Here is a 15114-nt window from a genome sequence, read left to right as displayed (position 1 = left end):
GTCCCCTAGAACTTAGAACTACTTAAACCTAACTAACCTAAGGATATCACACACATCCAAGCCCGAGGCAGGATTCGAACCTGTTGTCGTAGCGGTCGCGCGGTTCCAAACTGAAGAGCCTAGAACCGCTCGGCCACACCGGCCGGCCCAAAGCAGTCGCAAGATTACATAACGATGATGGAGGTGGATAGCGGTCACACAATCTCCCCTCCAAAGTAGGCTACAAAGGATCAATAATGTTAAGATGTGATGACTGTGGTGGTCATGATAGACGCGACAATTCATCCTCGTGCTCACAAAGCCAGTCCTGGGTGGGATCTGTGTGAACAGGGGCCATGTCGTCTTGGAATGCAGCATTACCAATAGGGAACAAATATTGTACCACGGTATGGAGCTGCACAGCCATAATGGTCACATAATCCTTGGAAATAATGCGACCTTGCACAGTAACCATGGGGCCCATGGAGCACCACGACGTGGCTGCCAAATCATCACCGAACCACCGCCATGATTCACTCTTGGTACGTAAACTCGGCCAGGAGTTGAAAACGGTGTGAGACAAAACTCACTCGACCAAATAACATTCCTCCGTTGCTCCACAGACCAGGGCTTATGGCTTCGGCACCGCGCTTTGCTGCTACGGGAACTTGCATCCCTGATGAGAGGTTTCGTAATTCCAGCTCGCTCTGTAATTTCCTGCTTATGGAGATTCCTATGGGATGTTTTGGCCTGACGGCGTTCGCGAGTGCGACATTCAGTTCTGCAACGACTTTTGCAGTTTTCGCCCTCTTATTTGTCGTCACAGTCCTCTTAAATGACCGTCCGTCACGATCACTCAGCGCACTATTTCTGACGTGACACACGAAGGATTGAGAGACCGAGGACCTGGTAATTTGGACCCTTTTAATGCCATCAATCCAACCATAAACCTTCAATGAAATGCGCCTTGAAACACAAAAAAGTGGTCTGTTTTGGTTAGAAGCACCAAAAATTTGCTAATGTGCGAATTCACTGTGCGCAGACATAATACATTCACAAATTCACAGAACACTGTTTTGACCATGACTAACACAATGTACTCGTATATTTTTTGGATATTTGTGGTAAGTTCCTATGGGACTAAACTGCTGAGGTCATCGGTCCCTAGGACTGCACACTACTTAATCTAACTTAAACTAACTTATACTAAGGACAAGACACACATCCCTGCCCGAGGGAGGACTCGAACCTCCGACGGTGGGAGCCGCGCGAACCTTGACAAGACGCCACAGACCGCACGGCTACCCCGCGCGGCTGTTGGCTAGCATCTGTATTGATATTCAAGGATGCGTTTCTCGCGGGTTTCCATAAGTTTATCCAACATCTGTATAATGGTGATGACTAAGGACGCTGAGAATGTTACGGACGTCCGTAGCCAAAATTCAGTGCACGACGTAACGATGGTTTCCTTGGATAGAGACACACTGTGTGCGAAAGAATGACAAACTGTTGGACTTCGGCCGATGCATGCAGAAAATTCAGTCGGGAACCGCGCTGCTGCTACGGTCGCAGGTTCCAGTCCTTCCTCGGGCCTGGATGTGTGTGATGTTCTTAGGTTAGTTAGGTTTAAGTAGTTCTAACTCTAGGGGACTGATGACCTCAGATGTTAAGTCCCATAGTGCTTAGTGCCATTTGAAGCATGCAGAAAAATGTTTGCACTAAATTATAGAAGTTTATTATTGATGGTGTGGTTTCTTTATATTCTGAAGATCATTTTTGTTTTCTTATGTAGCGACATTACTTCTTGTTTAACTCGGTGAAGTTAAGGCTGGTCAGTTTTCCCAGACTTCTCGCCGATATAGCCTATTTTCCCATTCCTACGTGGATAACGATGAGAAGACCCGATTGCTTCAGTTTGCCGGAGCTTACCGTGTTTGGCTTATCATGAAAATTACGATTGAACATTCGACTGTCTGCAATTTCTATAATCGCCAGGAGGAAATCAGAAACGATCACACTAATAACGACCCGAAGGTATCATCCAATAATGAGACAATTCTAAAGCAATAGAAAAATTTCAACAATGCTGAACCCAGGTTCTAAAGATGTCGTATCCAGGAGACTAATTAGGAACGCATTAAAGTAAAGATAAGAAATTTGAAGGTGGGATGCCGTTGCCTTCTTCTGATCCTTGAACTAAATTACCCAGCCGGTTGCAAGGGGAACCACAGTTTAATGTGGTCTTTAAACCACGGTGCCAATCGGCGTTTTCGTATCTATAATGTTTGAGATGGAAGAAATGATAACTGACATAGAAATGCTGGATTGACGATTTATTTAGATATAAATATTCAACAAGTCGTTTTTTGAAATTAATAAGATTTATTGTAGCATCAACTAGTTTTCAAGCCACTGCAGGCTCAGCATCAGATGGAGGTGTTACAGGAACGTTATTTTCTGGGCTGTGTGCAACAAAACGCTGTAATCGTGGTGCTGGGGGAAATATTACTCGTAAGTATTTTGCTCTTCACTACTTACATTACGATGGCCGCATTAAAACGAACTCTGTCACATATCGTAGTGCCTCACTCACTCTTTAATTACTTAGTAAATATTTCAGACTAGTTCGTTATCTTTTGTGCAACATTTCAATCTATATTACATGTAGGTCGCCAATATATAAGTAATAACACGTCTGCAGCTACCGAGATCCACTTGCATCTATTACCTACACTTGTAAGTATTTATACTGTACTAAAGTGCATCTCTGTCCAAGGACCATGATGCGGCCAAGTGTGGTATCTATCGCATTCATATTCTTTGTACTTACATTCAGTGTTTACTGACCGAATAAGTGCACCTTATTACTGTATATGTGTATGTATAACCTGAAAATATACATAATGGGAACGGATTTGCCATGGATATCATGAGGCAGTGAGCTATAAGTACCCAAAACGAAAGAACCTTTCGTTTCATAAACTTTTCTTTACCGATAAATAAATTACCGTCATTTCCGTCAGCATCACGACCTCAGCATCTAGCTGCGCATGGGTCAGAAAATAATGTTCCTGTAACAGCTGCAGCTGATGATGAGCCTGCAGTAGCTGGAAAACTGGTTACTGGTACAATAAATCTTAATAATTTCAAAAAGCGAGTTGTTGCATAGGACCCAAATAAGCCACCAGTTTAAATTACAGTTGCAGTTCATCATCCATAATGAATATACTGAAGAAAAAAAATCGTAGAACTACCTGCTATCGAACCACTGACCGTTGATCTCGTCATCTGGCTCATAATCACTGAACCACAAATGGTTCCATTTATTGTATTTTCCCATGACTTTGCATTTAGTACACATCCTAGATGATAATAAAATCTGTCCCTCAGTCACAAAGCTAACATTTTTTGTGTATTTGTTATGTATGAGACGTCTGTTCTTTCGGACATGTCCGAAAGAACAGACACCACATATGGGTCAGCAGAGCTCTTCCAAGCGTCATCTACGTCAGACAGATGGTGCATTATCTGAAGATCGCCTACTACTAGAGGCCGAAACCGGTCATATTTTTATCAAATGTCTATGCGATCGATACTGTTTTGTATTAATTTTACATGTGTAATTAATTAAGGCGATAACGACCAATGATCCCTTCAGTGTTGATGTACACCAAGCTCGTTCTCTCACGGGGATTGGCGAAATGCCGCGACCAATGAGGCTAATGACCAGGGTCGCTACATCAGCAGTGTGCGGCATAAGCTGAGAATTTGATTCTGACGGGAGGCGTTCTACGGTAGTGCGGGCGGCTGTGGTGACCGCCTTGTATGGATGGCGTAGAGGTCAGCGCATCTGCCTAGTACTCAGGAGACTCGGGTTTGAACCCCAGACCGGCACAAATTTTCAACTCCTCCCATTGATTTAATCAATCCCCATTACTAGCTAATGTCATTCATTCATTTGAGTCTTGCTAACATTTATTTTACCCAGTGTGCGTCTCGATCCTCTATTCAAAATATACTTAAATGACCTTGTGGATAACTTCGGAAGTTCGCTGAGTCTTTTTGCGGATGATGCTGTGGTATATCGAGAGGTTGTAACAATGTAAAATTGTACTGAATTGCACGAGGATCTGCAACGCACTGACGCACGGTGCAAGGAATGGCAATTGAATCTCAGTGTAGACAACTGTAATGGGCTGCGAATATAAAGAAAGAAAGATCCTTCATCATTTAACTACAATATAGCAGATCAGCAACTGGAAGCAGTTAATTTCATAAATTATCTGGGAGTAGGCATCAAGAATGATTTAAAATTGAATGATCATATAAAGTTGATCGTCGGTAAAGCAGATGCCAGACAGAGATTCATTGGAAGAATCCTAAGGAAATGCAATCCGAAAACAAAGGAAGTAGGTTACAGTACACTTGTTCGAACACTGCTTGAATACTGCTCACCAGTGTGGGATCCGCACCAGATAGGGTTGATAGAAGAGATAGAGAAGATCCAACAGAGAGCAGCGCGCTTCGTTACAGGATCATTTAGTAATCGCGAAAGCGTTACGGAGATGATAGATAAACTCCAGTGGAAGATTCTGCAGGAGAGACGCTCAGTAGCTCGGTACGGGCTTTTGTTGAAGGTTCGAGAACATACCTTCACCGACGAGTCAAGCAGTATATTGCTACCTCCTACGTATATCTCGCGAAGACACAATGCGGATAAAACCAGAGAGATTAGAGCCCACACAGAGGCATACCGACAATCCTTCTTTCCAAGAACAATACGAGACTGGAATAGAAGGGAGAACCGATAGAGGTACTCAAGGTACCCTCCGCCACACACCGTCAGGTGGCTTGTTTAGTATGGATGTAAATGTAAATATGTAAAATACTCTTGTACGAGGTTAAGTCAAATATTATTCGCAATTTAGTTATACTTTTGTTTATTTCGGTAGTGCTGTCGTTTTACGTTGATGACGCGCGTTTTGCTTATTTGCAATTTTCAAGATGCTAGGTTAGTTTCGCTATCGCTACCGGCTCTTAACAATGGCTGCTCCGCTGTCTATTTGCACCAAAGAATAGCAACGTTCAGTGATCCGTTTTTGTGGCCGGAAGGCGTGTCAGGGGCCGAAATTCATCGAAGACTTTCGGTACCGTACGGGAACAGTGTTTTGTCACAACGGAGTGTCTACGAATGCATTGAAAAATTCCGAAATGGTCGCACAAGTGTTACGCACGATGAAGGAGCCAGACGACCGTTACCGCCAAAAATGAAGAAACCATTGAGCGTTCACGTGAAACGATTCTCTTAGACAGACGATTAACTATTGACGAAGTCGCACATCGTATGCAAATTAGTCAGAGTTCTGTCTACGAAGTCATCCACAACAGACTTTGGTTTCATAAAGATTGTGCAAGACGGGCCCCAAAACGTCTCACACAGTTGCATAAACAAACGCGCTTGGACATCTGTAAAAACCATTTGGATCGCTATGGTAACGAAGGGGACAACTTCTTAGACAGGATAATTACTGGTGACGAAAAATGGATCCATCATTAAGAGTTGGAGAGTAAACGCAAGAGTATGGAATGGTAACATCCAAATTTGCCGTGCAAGAAAAATTTCAAGACCCAGCCGTCCGCAGGAAAACTGATGCTTACGGTTATTTGGGACGCACAAGGTCCAGTACTGGAACATTATGGGGAAAGGGGTACAAAAATAAATGGTGTAAGTTTCAGTGAGCAGGCGAGCGGTTCTAGGCGCTTCAGTCTGGAACCGCGCGACCGCTACGGTCACAGGTTAGAATCCTGCCTCGGGCATGGATGTGTGTGATGTCCTTAGGTTAGTTAGGTTTAAGTAGTTCTAAGTTCTAGGGGACTGATGACCTCAGGTGTTAAGTCCCATAGTGCTCAGGGCCATTTGTTACAGTGAGATGCTGACTGGTAGGCTAAAGCCTGCAATTCGAAGCAAACGCCGAGGATTGCTGTCAAAAGGTGTTGTGTTGTTGCACGACAATGCCCGTCCGCATACTGCTGCCCACGCTGCTGAAACGATCCAGAGACTCAAATTTGAAGTACTGGATCATCCTCCATACAGTCCCGATCTTGCCCCCTTCTGACTATCACTTGTTTGGTCCACTCAAATAGGCATTAAGGGGCCGTCGATTTGCCACGGGCGAAGCAGTGAAAGAAGCGGTGCATTCCTGACTCGCACCTCAGCCGACTACCTTCTTTTATGAAGACATCAGGAAGCTTGTGCAGCGATGGACCAAGTGCGTTGAAGCGCAAGGAGACTATGTCGAAAAAGATGTTCCTTGTCAGTTTCCTGTTTGATTATAATACATTTTTATAACTACTTTGCGGATAATAATTGACTTACCTTCGTTCATAATCGATCTCAGCGGAAAGCACTGGCGATTTATTGCAGTAGCAAGTGAAGTAAATCGCGTGATGAACGTAATTTTTGCATCTGTACAACTACCAGTTGTACCGGTATGAAATGAGCGTTAAGATACAAATGTATCGATAGGGAACGTTTGTTGTGAACGAGTGTCAAAGATATTTAGTATACATCAAGTCATGAAACAAACATCATATGTTTTCATCGTGTTAACAATGTCGAAGTTTGTACCAGAAAGTGATGATTTGCGGAAAGCATTAAGTTTTTGTTTTCACTTGAAAAAAAGTGGTGCAGAGTCGTATCGAATGCTTCTCGAGGCATATAGTGATCATGCTCTATCAGAAGCAACATACTAAAGATTGTTTCAACGGTTCACAAATAATGATTTTGATGTAAGAAATGAAGGACGTGGAAGACCACCAAAAAATTTCGAAGACGCCGAATTGCAAGCAATATTGGATGAAGATGATACTTTGAGTCAGAAGCAAATGGCAGCAATGCTAAATGTTGCACAACAAACAATTTCTGACCGTTTGAAAGCTATGGGAAAGAACCAAAAGATTGGAAAATGGGTGACACTTGAATTGAATGAAAGACAGATGGAAAGCCGAAAAACCATTTGTCAAATTTTGCTTCAAAGACATGAAAGAAAATTAATTTTGCCTCGAATTGTTACTGGCAATGAAAAATGGATTTATTTTAAGAATCCTAAACGGGAAAAGTCATGGGTTAATCCGGAACAACCGTCAACATCGACTTCAAAACCAGATCGATTCGGCAAGAAGACAATGCTCTGTGTTTGGTGGGATCAGAAAAGTGTGGTGTATAATGGGCTTCTAACACCCGGTGAAACTGTGAATACTAATCGCTACAGACAACAAATGATCAATTTGAACTATGCATTGATTGAAAAAAGACCAGAATGGGCCAGAAGACATGGCAGAGTAATTTTTTTACACGACAATCCACCTGCACACAAAGAAAAACTGGTTCAGGATACAATAAAAACATTTTCCTGGGAGCTGCTACCCCACCCGCCGTATTCACCAGACTTGGCCCCTTCCGACTACCATTTGTTTTCATCAATGGGACACGCAATGGCTGAGGAACACTTCGATTCCTACGAAGAAGTCGAAAATTGGTTGTCTGATTGGTTTGCTTCAAAGGACAAACATCTCTATTAGCGTGGTGTCCACAAATTGCCAGAAAGGTGATCAAAATGTATTGAAAGCAATGGTCAGTACTTTGAATAAAATGTTTTTACTTTTCAATTCAAAATTAGTGTTTCATTTTCACAAAACAAAAGCTCATTTCATACCAGTACACCTGCTATGTGTACAAGAATACTGTGGCTGCCTTAGTTTGATGTTGGAAACGAAGTTTCTGGCGACGATATCCTATTAGAAAAGTTCTCGGCGCTCTTGGCATGTCAAATTAGAATCAAACTAGAGTCTCTCCACCTGACAATGGTCGTGTACGTGGTAAACGAAATTTATAGAATCTGAACTGCGCCTCCATTCATTTTCAGAGCTACCTTCTTATCGGTTATAAGCAAAACCTAAAACTACACCACTGGCCATTACAATTGCTACACCAAGAAGAAATGCAGATAATAAACGGGTATTCATTGGACAAATTGGCCACCATTGACCAGACGTTTTAAATTGGTGAGATATCTGGAGAATGTGCTAGTCAATGCAGCAGTCAAACATTTTGTGTATCCAGAAAGGCCCGTACAGGACCTGCAACATGCGGTCATGCATTATCCTGCTGAAATGTAGGGTTTCGCAGGGATCGAATGTAGGGTAGAGCCACGGGTCGTAACACATCTGTAAAGTAACGTCCACTGTTCAAAGTGCCATCAATGCGAACAAGAGGTGACCGAGACGTGTAACCAATGGCATCCCAAAACATCACGCCGGGTGATACGCCAGTATGGCGATGACGAATACACGCTTCCAATGTGAGTTCAGCGCGATATCGGCAAACACAGATGCGACCGTCATGATGCTGTAAACAGAACCTGGATTCATCCGAACAAATGACGTTTTGCCATTCGTGCGCACAGCTTCGTCGTTGAGTACACCATCGCAGACGCTCCTGTCTGTGATGCAGCGTCAAGGGTAACCGCAGCCATGGTCTTCGAGCTGATATTCCATGCTGCTGCAAACGCCGTTGAACTGTTCGTGCAGATGGTTGTTGTCTTGCAAACGCCCCATTTGTTGACTCATTGATCGAGACGTGGCTGCACGATCCGTTACAGCCATGCGGATAAGATGCCTGTCATCTCGACTGCTAGTGGTACGAGGCCGTTGGGATCCAGCACGGCGTTCCGTATTACCCTCCTGAACCCACCGATTCTATATTCTGCTAACAGTCATTGGATCTCGACCAACGCAAGCAGCAATGTCGCGATACGATAAACCGCAATCGCGATAGGCTGGAATACGACCTTTATCAAAGTCGGAAATGTGATGGTGCGCATTTCTCCTCCTTAAACGAGGCATCACAACAACGTTTCACCGGGCAACGCTGGTCAAGTGCTGTTTGTGCATGAGAAATCGGTTGAAAACTCTCCTCATGTCAGCACGTTGTAGGTGTCGCCACCGGCACCAAACTTGTGTGAATCTGAAAAGCTGATCATTTGCATATCACAGCATCTTCTTCCTGTCGGTTAAATTTCGCGTCTGTAGCACGTCATCTTTGTGATGTAGTAATTTTAATGGCCAGTAGTGTCTTAATAACATAGTTGAAATTACAGAGTTAATATGAAGTCTATCTGTCATTCGTCATGTATAACCAAATTCTACAGCGGCCAAATTAGAGGGGATACAAAATTTCAGACTGGGAACAGCAAGGACAGCTTTCCTGGAAAAGAGAAGTTCGTTAGCGTCGATTATAAACGTAAAAGAGTTGGGAAGGTGCTTCTGAAGGTGCGGCGTCCTATCGACTGCCGCTGCTGCTGGGGCGGCGGCGGCCATGTTGTCGGCTGGAGAGTCCCTCTCCTCTCTCCTCTGGTCTTATCGCGGTCACCTGGGCCGGCCTCGCCGCCTGCCGGTGCTTCATTAGGCGCGGCGTCGCCGGCCCACCTCCACCTGCCCCGCGACACCGCACTTTGATTCCCCTCGCTCTTCTTATAACTCTTTATGCTGCCGGATAAATGTCGAACTCCGCAAAAAAAAAAAAAAAGATCTCTAGCAAATCCTAAGATTTATGCAGGAAGTGCTCCTTACCCTAAAAATGATTGAAGAGTGATTTCTTCACACTGCCAAAGACTGTTGTTATCAAGACTGTTTCCGTACGGCTATTTTTAATCACTGATCACTGCTTGGTCGATAGCATTAATCCTCCCTCCAGCGGTTCTTTAAACAAACGAACTCCCATGTGAACTACAGCTGGTTTGTCACGCATCTCAATGTTTATGACGTCATATCTCCTGAGCTGTGTGTCGTACAATGGTACAACTATGCAGGCATATTCAGTAGTATATGAGGATACTTCTGCTAAATCTTTGAAGATAGATTTAGAAATAAAGACGTAATGCATTAAAACTTAATGTGTGATGCTGCAGTATTACTACGTGAACAGTGAAAATGTACACTACTGGCCATTAAAACTGCTACACCATGAAGATGACACGGTCGACTTCCTTCTCCGTCCTTCCCTAATCCGATGAGACCGATGACCTCGCTGTTGGTCTCTTCCCCCAAACAACCCAACCCCAACCCAACCTCTACACGTGAATGCAACGGTAAGAAGAACTAATAACTTGTACAGTGGAAAGTACCCTGTGCTATCACTTTACAGTTCCACATACATGCACTTGGAAGTAACTAAGTACTCTCATTCTGAAGTACTGGATGAATAAGGTGTGAGTAATTTGCGCGCCGTGGGTTAATTGCGTCAAGATACATAAACAGTTTCGTAACTATTAATACTTTACTGATTGTGTTAAACCTTTAACGTAAATGCAGATCTCTTAATCAGTAGGTTATGGCAGCACATTAAATTTTGAAACTCAGTCAGTAATCACATGAAATACTGAAAATCAGATTTTTGCTGCCCTGGAAGCCGTTAGTTAGACAACTTACTACTGGGATCAGATGACTTGCAGCCGTTTAGTATATTCAAAGGAACCATCCCGGCATTTGCCTGGAGCCGTTTAGGGAAATCACGGAAAACCTAAAGCAGGATGGCCGGACACGGGATTGAACCGTCGTCCTCCCGAATGCGAGTCCAGTGTGCTCACGAAGAATGACTAAATGCCTTAGTGTGTCCTGTAATTAACCTAATCTTGTCCTTGCGATCCCCACCCAGAAGAGCGAAGAGCGATTCTTGGGGGAAGGGGGGAGGGTTCTAGTATATTCCTAGAGTAATCATATAAAGCCGGTCCCTAAAACGTTGTGCGTAGACTTTCTCGAGAGACAAGTTTGTTTGCATGGCCATCCTCTTTATTTGTAAATAAAACAGCATTTTCTTGCTACAACTGTAATTTATTTTTCCAAGACGCGTTTTGCATTTTTTTTTTTTTTTTTTTTACTCTAAGACGTCTTCAGTGGGAGCTAAAACGATACAGTTTTGTTTTGATACGTGTTATTTTTAGATCATCAAACAGTTCAAGTCGCGCTTTTTCTGTTAATAACTAATTACTTACAGTTTGTTGGCATCTGCGTTTCCTCTCATCTGGTCTGGAAGTCACAGTACTTCATTTTCGAAACGTAAGCACATTTTTATATTTTCAACTTTTTCTTTCACACTGTTCGCAATGTTTACCCTTATTTTTGTGGTACACTATTACTCTTTTGCCACTAATTATAGATATTTGTTCGACTACGGATGCAGCAAGAAAAGGCGATTTTATTTACAAAACAAATATCTCTCGAGAGAGTTTGCACCTACACTTTCCAGACATATTAATGCGACCACCTGTCAGAAGCATAAGTAATCATCTATTGCAGCGTGGATCGCTGCAAGAAGTTAAAAAAAATGGTTCAAATGGCTCTGAGCACTATGGGACTTAACAGCTGAGGTCATCAGTCCCCTAGAACTTAGAACTACTTAAACCTAACTAACCTGAGGACATCACACACTGCCGGCCGTTGTGGCCGAGCGGTTCTAGGCGCTTCAGTCCGGAACCGCGTTGCTGCTACGGTCACAGGTTCGAATCCTGCCTCGGGGATGGATGTGTATGATGTCGTTAGGTTAGTTAGGTTTAAGTAGTTCTAAGTTCTAGGGGACTGACGACCTCAGATGTTAAGTCCCATAGCGCTCAGAGCTATTAGAACCATTTTAGACATCACACACACCCATGCCCGAGACAAGATTCGAACCTGAAAGAGAGTCAGTGAGGTTCTGGAAGGAACTGACGGGAATGTGGAGCCATGAAGAAATCTGTGCCTTGGCCAGCTGCACTAGTTGCATTTATGGCGCGGAGAGCCCGATTGAGGTGGTGTCACAGATTCCCGATTGGTTTTAAATTAGGGGAGTTTGTGGCGAACGGAGTACAGTAAACTTGTCCTGGTGCTATTCGAACAACGCACATGCACTGTGACACATTGCATTGTCCTGTTGGTAGATCCCATCGTGCCGAGGAAAAACAAACTGCACGCTGGCGTGGACATGCTTCGCAAGGATATATGCATACTTGTGTTGATCCATTGTGCCTTCCAGAATGACGAGATCGCCCAGGGAATTCTATGAAAACATTCACCAGACCATAACGCTTTATTTGTTCCAGACCCAGAAAATATCAGATAGAGGCTCCCAGGTAGACGCCATTTTTCTTGACTTCCGGAAGGCGTTCGATACAGTTCCGCACTGTCGCCTGATAAACAAAGTAAGAGCCTACGGAATAGACCAACTGTGTGGCTGCATTGAAGAGTTTTTAGCCAACAGAACACAGCATGTTGTTCTCAATGGAGAGACGTCTACAGACGTTAAAGTAACCTCTGGCGTGCCACAGGGGAGTGTTATGGGACCATTGCTTTTCACAATATACGTAAATGACCTAGCAGATAGTGTCGGAAGTTCCATGCGGCTTTTCGTTGGTGATGCTGTAATATACAGAGAAGCTGCAGCATTAGAAAATTGCAGCGAAAAACAGGAAGATCTGCAGCGGATAGGCACTTGGTGCAGGGAGTGGCAACTGGCCCTTAACATAGACAAATGTAATGTATTGCGAATACATAGAAAGAAGGATCGTTTGTTGTATGATTATATGATAGCGGAACAAGCACTGGTAGCAGTTACTTCTGTAAAATATTTGGGAGTATGCGTGCGGAACGATTTGAAGTGGAATGATCAAATAAAATTAATTGCTGGAAAGGCGTGTGCCAGGTTGAGATTCATTGGGAGAGACCTTAGAAAATGTAGTCCATCAACAAAGGGTTGACAGAGGAGACAGAGAAGATAAAAAAAAAAAAGTGATAGCGTTACGGAGATGTTAAACAAACTCAAGTGGCAGACTGTGCAAGAAAGGCGCTCTGAATGGCGGTGTAGCTTGCTGTCCAGGTTTCGAGAGGGTGCGTTTCTGGATGAGGTATCAAATATATTGCTTCCCCCTACTTATACCTCCCGAGGAGATCACGAATGTAAAATTAGAGAGATTCGAGCGCGCACGAAGGCTTTCCGGCAGTCGTTCTTCCCGCGAACCATACGCGACTGGAACAGGAAGGGAGGTAATGACAGTGGCGCGTAAAGTGCCCTCCGCCACACACCGTTGAGTGGCTTGCAGAGTATAAATATAGATGTTGATGAACGCTCCCTTTTCCGATATGGACCCTTCCAACGGTTGTTGCACGATGTTTGCTTTCTGACGTACCACTCCGACGGAGTAGAAAACATGACTCATCTGAAAAGGCCATCTGTTGCCACTCAATGGACGTCCAGTTGTGGTATTGGCGCAAAAATTCCAGCCTTTGTCGCCAATGGACAGCAGTCAGCCTGGATGAGAGCACAGGGCGCCTGATACAGAGGCCCATAAGCAGCAACTTTCGCTGAACGGTCGTTGAAGAGACACTGTCGGCAGCGTCTTGGTCCAACTGGGCGATCAGCTGCCGAGCGGTTACACGTGTATTGACCCGCACACGTCATCTACGACCCGTTGGTGCACCACATTTCTCTTAGCGCCGGTATTGGATGGATCTGAGCACTATGGGACTTAATTTCTAATGTCATCAGTCAAACTACTTAAACCGAACTAACCTTAGGACATCACACACATCCATGCCCGAGGCAGGATTCGACCCTGCGACCGTGGGGGTCGCGCGGTTCCAGACTGTAGCGCCTAGAACCGCTCGGCCACCTGAGCCGGCAAATGCTTCCACCCCTGACTCGAAAGCCAATGATCATGCTTTGCTGAACATCAGATAAATCGCTCCGTGTCAGCATTACGGCAACGACTGCAATGTTTCCCGCATCCCTTGGGCGAGTTTTTTTTTTACCCTCCACTGCTGGTGACGCCACATGACGCCTGTGAGTGGTTACTGCATGTTGACGACGAACGTAGGCAGTGGTCACATTAATGCATCTTCAAAGGTCTCCCAATTCAGTGTCTTCGGCATCTCTATCGCACTTTCACGTGGGTTAAACAGGCCTGTGAGTATTCGTGCTGCCCGGTCTTGTATACGTTCAAATATCCCCCGTTATTCCTACTTTGTATTAGTCCCACACACTTGAGCAATATTTTGCAATTGGCGCACGAGTGATTCGTAAGGAATCTCCTTTGTGGACTGATTGCATTTACCTACAATTGCACAAATTAACCATTCTGCTACTGCCTTACCTACGACTGAGCCTGTGTGAGCGTTCCATTTCATATCCCTACAAAACGTTATTCCCAGATAATTTGGAATGGTTAGCCGAATCTAACTGCAATCGTTAGCACTGTAGCCGCACTTTTTTCGTTTTCTGTATTTCAAATCTATTCGAATCTTTTTCTCGAAGACACGCCTCACAAAATGTTGTTGTTGTGGTCTTCAGTCCAGAGACTGGTTTGATGCAGCTCTCCGTGCTACTCTATCCTGTGCAAGTTTCTTCATCTCCCAGTACCTATTGCAGCCTACATCCTTCTGAATCTGCTTAGCGTATTCATCTTGGTTTCCCTCTGCGACTTTTACCCTCCACGCTGCCCCCCCCCCCCCCCCCAATACTAAATGGGTGATCCCTTGATGCCTCACAATATGTCCTACCAACCGATCCCTTCTTCTCGTCAAGTTGTGCCACAAATTTCTCTTCTCTCCAATTGTACTCAATACCTCATTAGTTATGTGATCTACCGCCGGTCGGGGTGGCCGTGCGATTCTAGGCGCTACAGTCAGGAACCGCGTCACCGCTACGTTCGCAGGTTCGAATCCTGCCTCGGGCATGGATGTGTGTGATGTTCTTAGGTTAGTTAGGTTCAAGTAGTTCTAAGTTCTAGGGGAGTGATGACCTCAGAAGTTAAGTCCCGTAGTGTTCAGAGCCATCTGAACCTTTTTTGTGATCTACCCATCTTATCTTGAGCACCACATTTCGAAAGCTTCTATTCTCTTCTTGCCTAAATAAACTATTTATCGTCCACGTTTCACTTCCATACATGGCTACACTCCATGCAAACACTTTCAGAAACGACTTCTTGACACTTAAATCTATACTGGATATTAACAAATTTCTCTTCTTCAGAAACGCTTTCATTGCCATTGCTAGTCTACATTTTTTATCCTCTCTACTTCGACCATCATTAATTATTTTGCTCCCCA

At 44.2% G+C, this 15114-nt stretch overlaps 1 protein-coding gene across 1 annotated transcript in view; it reads left to right on the top strand.

Annotated features, from left to right (window-relative positions):
• Positions 1-15114, top strand: part of LOC126336605 (globin-1) — a 272338-nt gene that overhangs the window by 118306 nt on the left and 138918 nt on the right. The gene's annotated exons all lie outside the window — the stretch shown is intronic.

Source organism: Schistocerca gregaria, chromosome 2 (assembly GCF_023897955.1).
Source record: "Schistocerca gregaria isolate iqSchGreg1 chromosome 2, iqSchGreg1.2, whole genome shotgun sequence".
Classification (NCBI taxonomy): Eukaryota; Metazoa; Arthropoda; class Insecta; order Orthoptera; family Acrididae; genus Schistocerca; species Schistocerca gregaria.
This window is presented reverse-complemented; position numbering and strand designations above follow the sequence as displayed.